At 31.9% G+C, this 8,514-nt stretch overlaps 1 pseudogene; it reads right to left on the bottom strand.

Annotated features, from left to right (window-relative positions):
- Positions 1 to 629: 629 nt before the first annotated feature.
- LOC112474482 lies at positions 630 to 748 on the bottom strand (annotated as a pseudogene).
- Positions 749 to 8,514: the final 7,766 nt, after the last annotated feature.

Raw genomic sequence — 8,514 nt, 5'->3', positions numbered from 1 at the left:
TACTGTTATAATGATAGGTTTTTATAGAAAGCCAATGAGACGTGGTTTGTGAAAATATTTTGCTAACAACATAAACAACAGAATACGTTAATTGTTCTTGTTATCTGACATTGGTCAGAGTCCTAAATACCTTGATTTGGGGGATATTTTTTGGACTTTTAAAATAGATTTATATCATATTTTAGCCAAATCTCTGGTTTAATCACTGTTGGCTGGAAGGTGAATCACCAGTTTTATTGCTTCTGAGAGAGAGTGAATATATGTCCCATTAATCATTTTTGAATATATAAATATATATCAAATAAAATGTATTTAGAGTATTTGTTGATATCAAAAGAGAAATTTGCAATTGTATTTCAGAACATCACATGACTTTTATCATTCGAAATTGTGTGGTATTTCTTTCTACATTAGGTTTTGGTAGCTCCTTAAATAAATTTAAACCTTACCTTCTGGTGAGAATATCTAAGAATGCTACAGTAGGGTTTGGCCAACTATGGCTCAAGGGCCATATTCAGCCAGCGATCTGTTTTTAGGCAAGGCAACCCTTGGTTCACCTCACAGATTGCAAAGACCTTGTCAGTTTACAATCCCTTATTTATTTATTTTATTTATTTTATTTTTTATGCCTACAGCAGCACCTGGTCTTCCTAGGTGGTCTCCCATACAAGTACTAACCAGGCCTGACCCTGCTTAGCTTCTGAGATCAAACAGGATCAGGCTTGTTCAGGGTAGCATGGACATAGACGTGATTTGTTTTTATATGGCTTACAAACTAACAATGTATATTTACACATAAAATGGTTGAAAAAACTTCAAACAGGATTGCTGTTATCTGACACCTGGAAATTATACAAAATTCAATTTTTAGTGTCCACAGTAAAATTTTATTAGGACACTGCTACATTCATTTATTTATATGTTATCTGTGGCTGCTTTCATGCAACAATGGTAGAGTTCAGTAATTGTGCAGAGACCATATGGCTCACAAAGCATAAGTAATTACAATCTAGACTTTTAGAGGAAAAGTTGATCTATTCCTCACCTAAAGCATCATTTAAAACTTTAAGATGATTCAGCATTCTCTTAGATCAAGTAACGATAGAATATATCTTAGTCATTATGTATACATTGATTATAGAGACGAACTGGAGAAATGTACATTAGATAAGAGAATACAGGAGACTAAAATCTTAAAAATTTAGTTTCCCAGAAAATTATAAGTAAATAAATGGACAGAGTTAAGTTCCAGCTATAAGAATTATGGGTTTTCCAGCTCTGATAGAGATTGATATATACAAGGTTAAAAAGGTAAATTGTTAGAGCAAGAATTTGATTAGGATTTACTGATTGAAATTTAATGGTGTGGATTCTTCCTTCTCTCCACTCTCTTTAACCCAATTCTAATGGAAGTAAAACTTAGAACAAAAATTAAGTATTTATGAAACTACTTGTAACAAGTCCATATTAATTTGGGTGTTAAGACCAACCACCTTTTAAGATAGGGCATGATGCCTCCATGGATAACTTTCATCAATACGTAGCATTGGTCTATAGTTGGTTATTTATTTATTATCTATCTATCTATCTATCTATTTATTTATTTTAATTATATTAATCTTTTTCTTTTTTTAGTAAAATTTTGGGGGTGACATTGTTAATAATATAAGTGGTAATTTAAAATGTGTAATTGGGAATCACCAAAAGATTCTGCCCAGTTCACATTGTGTCCTGACACTCAAATGCTTAGCTTTCGTCATCTTGAAATATCCACTTTGTAGCAGCCATCTTGACAGTCTGTTTCCATTAAAATCAATTAATTGTTCAGAGTAACAGGAGACATCTAGAAACAATGAGATAGAGGTATAGTGTAAATGGGAAGAAAGACCAGGAGAAGGGAGACAGATTTCTCTTAACAAATAACTAATACTAATGTTTATTGATTGCTTCTTGTTCTAGATACTGTGCTCAGCTCTTTACATACATCATCTCTACTAAACATTGCAACAATCCCATGAAGTAGGTACTAGTATTATCACTGCTACAGAAAAAAAGAGCTAAGAAACAGTTACAGATTTTGTTGATCTCAGAACAGTATCTCAGTCCAGGAGTTTTTTTTGTGTGTGTGGAAGGGTAAGTTTTGATGGGACAGTCTATTCTACACTTAATCACTAGGCAAGTAGGCCTGGGGTTATTGGCACTCTAGGACATTTCTGATGGTGGCAGAGGAAGAAGTAAAGTTCTTAAGAGTATGTGTAATATCCTGTGCTGATAGACTACCAAAATATAATTCTCCCTTCTCTCTCAAAAGTTGGCTCTAAATCTAGGTTATTTCAAATTTTTAAGACTATATGTAGTATCAAATACATATTGATTTAATGTTAACTCAATTTTATTCTTATTTCTTTTTAAAAAGAAGTACTGTTAAATTGTTCATTGCCATACCAAATATAATAGGAACACCAGACATATATTATTAAACAGATAAATAAAATATGTTTACCTTTGGTATATTAGGTGAGCAAGTACGATGATACTATATTTTAGGAGGACATGTTCACAGATGAACTTGGGGAAGCTTTCCTAACAGTTTATCAAGATAGTCTGAGTTCAGTGAAGCCTCTAGTTGATTGGTTTTCAGATCCTAAGAATTCCCAGCATATGAACAATTAAAATACAGCCTACTTCTTATACAATACCATGTCAGACTTTTAGCTCAATTTAATTTCCTGTTAAGACTAAAATAGTAATGGAAGAACAAAGCAAGAGATGGAAGCTTTAAAGGGGGTTGAAACTAAAATCAGTCAAGAATAAAGAGGATACAGAAAAGAATATGTGTTAATGAAGAAAATTTCCCCATGTTGCCTGCCATAGACTCACACTGGGTTCTCTGGGGTCTTTTCTTTTAGACTCAGCCTAGAATGATATGAAGGACACAGATTATAGAGCCACACAGATCTGGGTATAAGTTCTTTATGAAGCACTTACTAGCTCTATAATCTTGAGCAAATTAGTAGTTCAACTAATCCTATTTTCTACAAAAGTAAACTAAAAAATCTCTATCTAGCAGGATAAATATTAAAAGAGATAATGATAAAGTTTTAAGTGCAGTTCTAGAAATTAGGAGAAACAACAATACTAATATATTTTTTGTGTGTTCTCTGTATTGTTTAGGCCCCTCTCTCTTATTCACTAATATTTCTATTTTTTCACACCACAAATTACCCTTATACTTAATTACAGGAGCTAATAGGAAAATTGTGATTACTAGCATGTAATCACAATCCTCAATCCTGAACAAAGAAATTATAATCATTAATTGGGTAGAAATAATTCCTATATAACATGGATACTTGGACAGTGTGATTCATAAGACTCTTTTCTATGCTAAAAGTATATAACTCTTAGAATTATTAGTTATTTAAGATAAAAAAATATTTTGAAGAAAAGACAACATTGCCTTCATATTCATTGACTTTTTAAAATCAACACATATTTAGTGAGCAACTACCTTGTTTATCAGACATGAAATTTGCCGGAAAGAAATAGCAGAGTAACGAAGATAGGCTTTAGTAAAATAACTATTTTAGCGAATATAAAATTTTAACTATAGTAACAGCTTAAATGAGTAGGAAGTAAAAGCTCTAAGTGAGGCTATAAAAGAGAGAGGGTTTACATAGAAAAATTCAGAAGGCTTTATTGTGGAAGAAGCCTCAGCTGACATCTGAAAGTGAGGAGGAGTAAGCAAGTGGAGAACGGCAGAGAAACAAAAGCATAGGGAAGAGTATGGGGTAGAAACTGACATGATGACTGTGAGAAGATGAAAGGAGGACATGATGACTAGAACAGGGAAATATTACAAGGTGTAAGAGCTAAATAGGAGCCATGTTTTCTTTTTATAGAACACGAGCCTAAACTTGGAGTAGGTGGTTGATTAAAGCATGATCTAAACTTGTAGATGGTTGACTAAAGCATGATTTGAGAAGTGCTTAAAGATACTACTATCGAAATTCTCTCCCAGATATTTTGCCATTCATTCATTCATTCAGTTAATGAACTATTCCTAACCAGCTATAGGCAATTTCACTTTGCAAGTTAGTGCAGGACTGTAAAAATGAACATTCAAGCAGAATTCATGCAAAGCAATTATATTAGCAATAGAAAAAAATTCTATTTCTGTGACTTCAAAAATTTGGTCAAAACATTAAAAACTCTCTTACTCTCAGTTATAAATGTGTAAGGAACTAAAAATAGTAACTAATTTTCATTTAAAACACTGAAATTTAAAATATAGAAACATTGAGAATTGAAATATATTATCTTTTAGTTTGGACAGTGGTTGCCTTCTTCTCGTAATATAACTTATGATGTGGCGTGAGCAACTTCACTATGCCTTGGTGAATTGTCATACTCCTTTCTAAGTTTGGTCAGTTTCCAACATTTTATCCTTTACACTTTCAATGTCATGAAATATCTCTGAGAATTCTTTTTATGTCAAGTGTTTTTTTCAGAGTACCTCCTTTGAGATATCTTCATCCTTTTTGTCACAACCATTTCCTAATTTATGTTGATAAGTCCGCCTTTTGAAGTTGCTCTAGCTGCACATTTGGAATCTCTTGAATGGATACAATGTCACCATTTCCAAGGTGAACTATTTTTTCTGCAACTCCACTTACATTTAATTTTACTTTTAATTTTTCACTTCCAGTGTTATTACTTCTCATTTCTCTGTTTCACTTTCATCTGTGTCAGTCGATTTCCTCTTTCAATTATTCATTTTTGATAATACCACAGGTTATCACTGGGAGATAAGGAGTCAACACAAATAGATACGTTACTATTGCTGTCTGCATGCTTACTGAATAACAGTATGTGGTAACCAATTACTGACCGACTTTTAAAGAAATTAATTAATTACTGATCATGATGTGCATCTGCTATTGATGTAGTCATAGTGATTTGTGGACTGAGGAGCTAGAAGTAAAGTTTATACTTTTTGCAAATACTCAAAGTTAATGGTAACGGAAATTTGAACAGTGATATTAGAATGGGTGTTATTTATGGTAACCGAAATCTGTACATATCAGAACCTTGCAAAGAGAGGATTGCCTAAACTCAAATATTTTGGATAATTAAGGATAATAGGCAAACCAGAAAAATGCCCAAATTTCAGCAGCTTAATAATAACTATAATAATAATTATCATTCCTCTATCGGTCAATATAGCACAAATTATACTTCCACAATAAATAATCCCAATCTCAAATTCTTAAAATGACGTGTTTTTTTTTTTTTCTGCTATTATTACATGTTTGTCATTTTCTGCTCTTTAAATTACCCAGAGATCCAAGCTATCAGATATCTACAATCTGGAAAAGGAGGAAAGCTGAAGAGTCTATGAGTTAGAATTAAATACCTTCATTCAGAACTAAAACACTTTCGCCTATGCTCATGGAACTCATACACTGCTCATACACTAGAACTAGTCACATGGCTTAATGAAGGAAAATTCATCTTAGATATAAGCCAAGTGCTCAGAATGAAAAATAGTAGGAAGTACCTGGCAAACAGCACTAATGAAAACCACATTTATGTGAAGTGATTGCCTTTCTGCGATGCCCCCATATCTTATAGATACAAATTAGAGACATATGGCCTTCATGGTGTTCACAGGGAAAGTGAAGGATGGTGGAGGCTCACTATTTCTTATCTGCATCATTCTGACAGGACACACATGATCTTTTTAGCCATTCTTTTAGCCAGAACCAGTTACCTAAGTAACTACTTGAAATGGAGGCAGATACATGGAGGAAAATACATACATGGTAGAATGATGGATCCCAAATTTGCTTGGATCCCAAGGTCTATCAGAGGAACCTGAAAGTCTGTATTTTACAAGTTTTTCAGGTATTTACAATTATCACACAAGGTTGAGGCACACTGTTACAGAAAATCAGAGTTATGAGGAAAACACTATAAGAAAAACACATAAGAATGCTTTAGACTCTTACATACATTTACATTGATATAATTGATATTTTCCTCCACACCAACTAAACTGTCATTTATTGTCAATAAGTATGATCGACCTTTATATAAGAACCAGAGGCATGGGTATTTTCTATACCCTGTTAATATAAATCTAGGATAAGACATGCTACATGTAGTTTTTTTCAGATCACCCATCAGGGAGAAATGCAAGAGACATCAGTGACATTCTAGGATATATAACTATTAAACAGGCAAAGGTATACATAAAAGATTTTGTTTTATGCCTCATTTTCAGTGTTCATTACATTTCAAAACCAGCTTTGATAATTCTGCTCAATTCAGCAGAAATCTCATATGCACTAACTAGTATTTTAAAAGTGAAGCCATTTATTCAGCAGATGAGAAATTAGAGTTATTACTTATCTCATACATAATTCTACCAGTCATCCTGGTAGCAATCATTTCTCTCCATAATATCTCTTAAAAAAAAAAGTCAATATCTTTCACAGTGGATAATAACTTACACAGAGAATGTGCAAAGAGTGTTCAACTCCTTTGTGCAATCAACCCAATGTCTTTTGTTAAGTATGTATGACTTCAAATCAGTGTGAAATGGCAGGCTAGCATTTAAACAGTGTGCATTGCTGGATCTAATTAATTTTGCTATTTTATGCCAAAAATTCCATTAGTTCCCATTAAAGGTCTTGATGTAGTGCAGTCTCCTTTATGTTTTGTAGTTAAAACAATCAAACTTCGTTTCAAATTAAGGATTATATTGCAGAACTAAAAGAATGCTAGTATGGCTCTCTAGCATTGAATAAGTTACTCACTTTTAACAGGATATTCAGGACATGAGTTAACTGCAAAACAGTTACCTTTCAATACATAAACAGAATACTTAAATCTATCGTGAAAAGGCAGCTGGGAAAAGGCAAATAGGAACCTACTCTATGTGTTATAATTTTATGGTAATTTTATAATTGGCCATTGAAAATGAAAGTTTCACTAGGGTTACTAAAAATATTGGAAGGAGCACTGCAGCCAAATTTAATATTATTATCCCCCTTGAGATTTATACTTCTGCTTTATGCTCCTTTAAAAATGTCATGTACTAATAATTTATCATATAGTTTTGTAGTTCTTCTTTTGGTAAATACTACTTATTGTGTACCCATTGTGAATATAGCATCACTATCCCTATGTGAAACAAACAGATAATTTATTCACATGCAAAATGAAAAGTGAAATGGCATATTTTCACCCTCTCTCAAAGGGTTTGAAGTAATCAGGACTCTTTCTAATGGTACTAAGAATGTTTCCTATGTCTAGTTTATTTATTTATTTATTTTGATTGGTACCAATCTTCTTTTTACTTGGCCATATGATCAAAAACAATACTTATTTATGTAAGATAATCACAATTATAATCTATAATAGATAAAGTATAATTCTTAAGAACTTTTTAAATGAAAACATTGATACAGATGCTTCATATGTATATTTTACTGCCACCGGGCTTATTTTTACTAATTAATCATTTACCATCATCAAGCATTATATGGAAACCCATTATTAAGTAAGACTTTGTAACAGTTGAGGCTAACACTAGTATTCAATTATTATGGCTTTAATCATGAAGAGTTTATTCAAGATAGTTTACAAGTATAGAGTCCAAATTTTTGAACATTAGTGCAAACATGCCTACTTTTCTTTTGGGGAGATGATCCACAGCTTTGCTTGGAATCTTAAAATATATGTTCTGTTAAGGCTGTGAAAATTCTGGAGAGAGAGAGAAGATATGTATACAAAGAGTTTGTACGAAGTATTAAATTGTATTACATGAAGTATTCAGGGACTGAGGGCAAAAGTTCAGAAAAAGCAGTATTACTGTGGGTTAAGATTGTACAGAAGAGTTACATTGTAAGACTTGCTTAAACTCGTAAATAGATAATACATACTATTGTCCTCTTGTTTTTTAGGAGATAAATGCATTTTTCTATTTAATACACTATAATGATAACTAAAAATCCTATTGCAATTTTATGTTTCACTTAGGTTAAGATTCTTAAACTATATAAAATTATTTGAAGGCCTGGTTAATATGACTGAACAATTAAATAGCATCAACATATTCCATGAAATGAATTTTATCAAAAGATCAATATTTTCATCAATACTTACTTCTAAAAGGTGTTAATGTTATGGATGAAATTAAGTTCAATTGATTCTAAGGAAAAAAACCTACAATATCAATATGTTTTATGTTTAGCATTTCTGTGCAACTGTGGTAAAAATCAACTTATCTATTGCTAAGTACAATAAGTTATAAATAATAAAAAACAAAAGACTGAAACATAAAAATTAATTTTTAGAATTTACTTCATTTTCTTCCATCTATCAATTTTTATCAATTACTTAACTCTCCTATAAAATATATTTAACACGTAATAATCTCTTCAGAATTCAAAGATACAGGTTTAGTTATAATTTATGTGCCATACTCTACAAATTGGGGAAAATACT

The sequence above is a fragment of the Pteropus alecto genome, unplaced genomic scaffold, assembly GCF_000325575.1.
Source record: "Pteropus alecto unplaced genomic scaffold, ASM32557v1 scaffold239, whole genome shotgun sequence".
Taxonomy (NCBI): Eukaryota; Metazoa; Chordata; class Mammalia; order Chiroptera; family Pteropodidae; genus Pteropus; species Pteropus alecto.
This window is presented reverse-complemented; position numbering and strand designations above follow the sequence as displayed.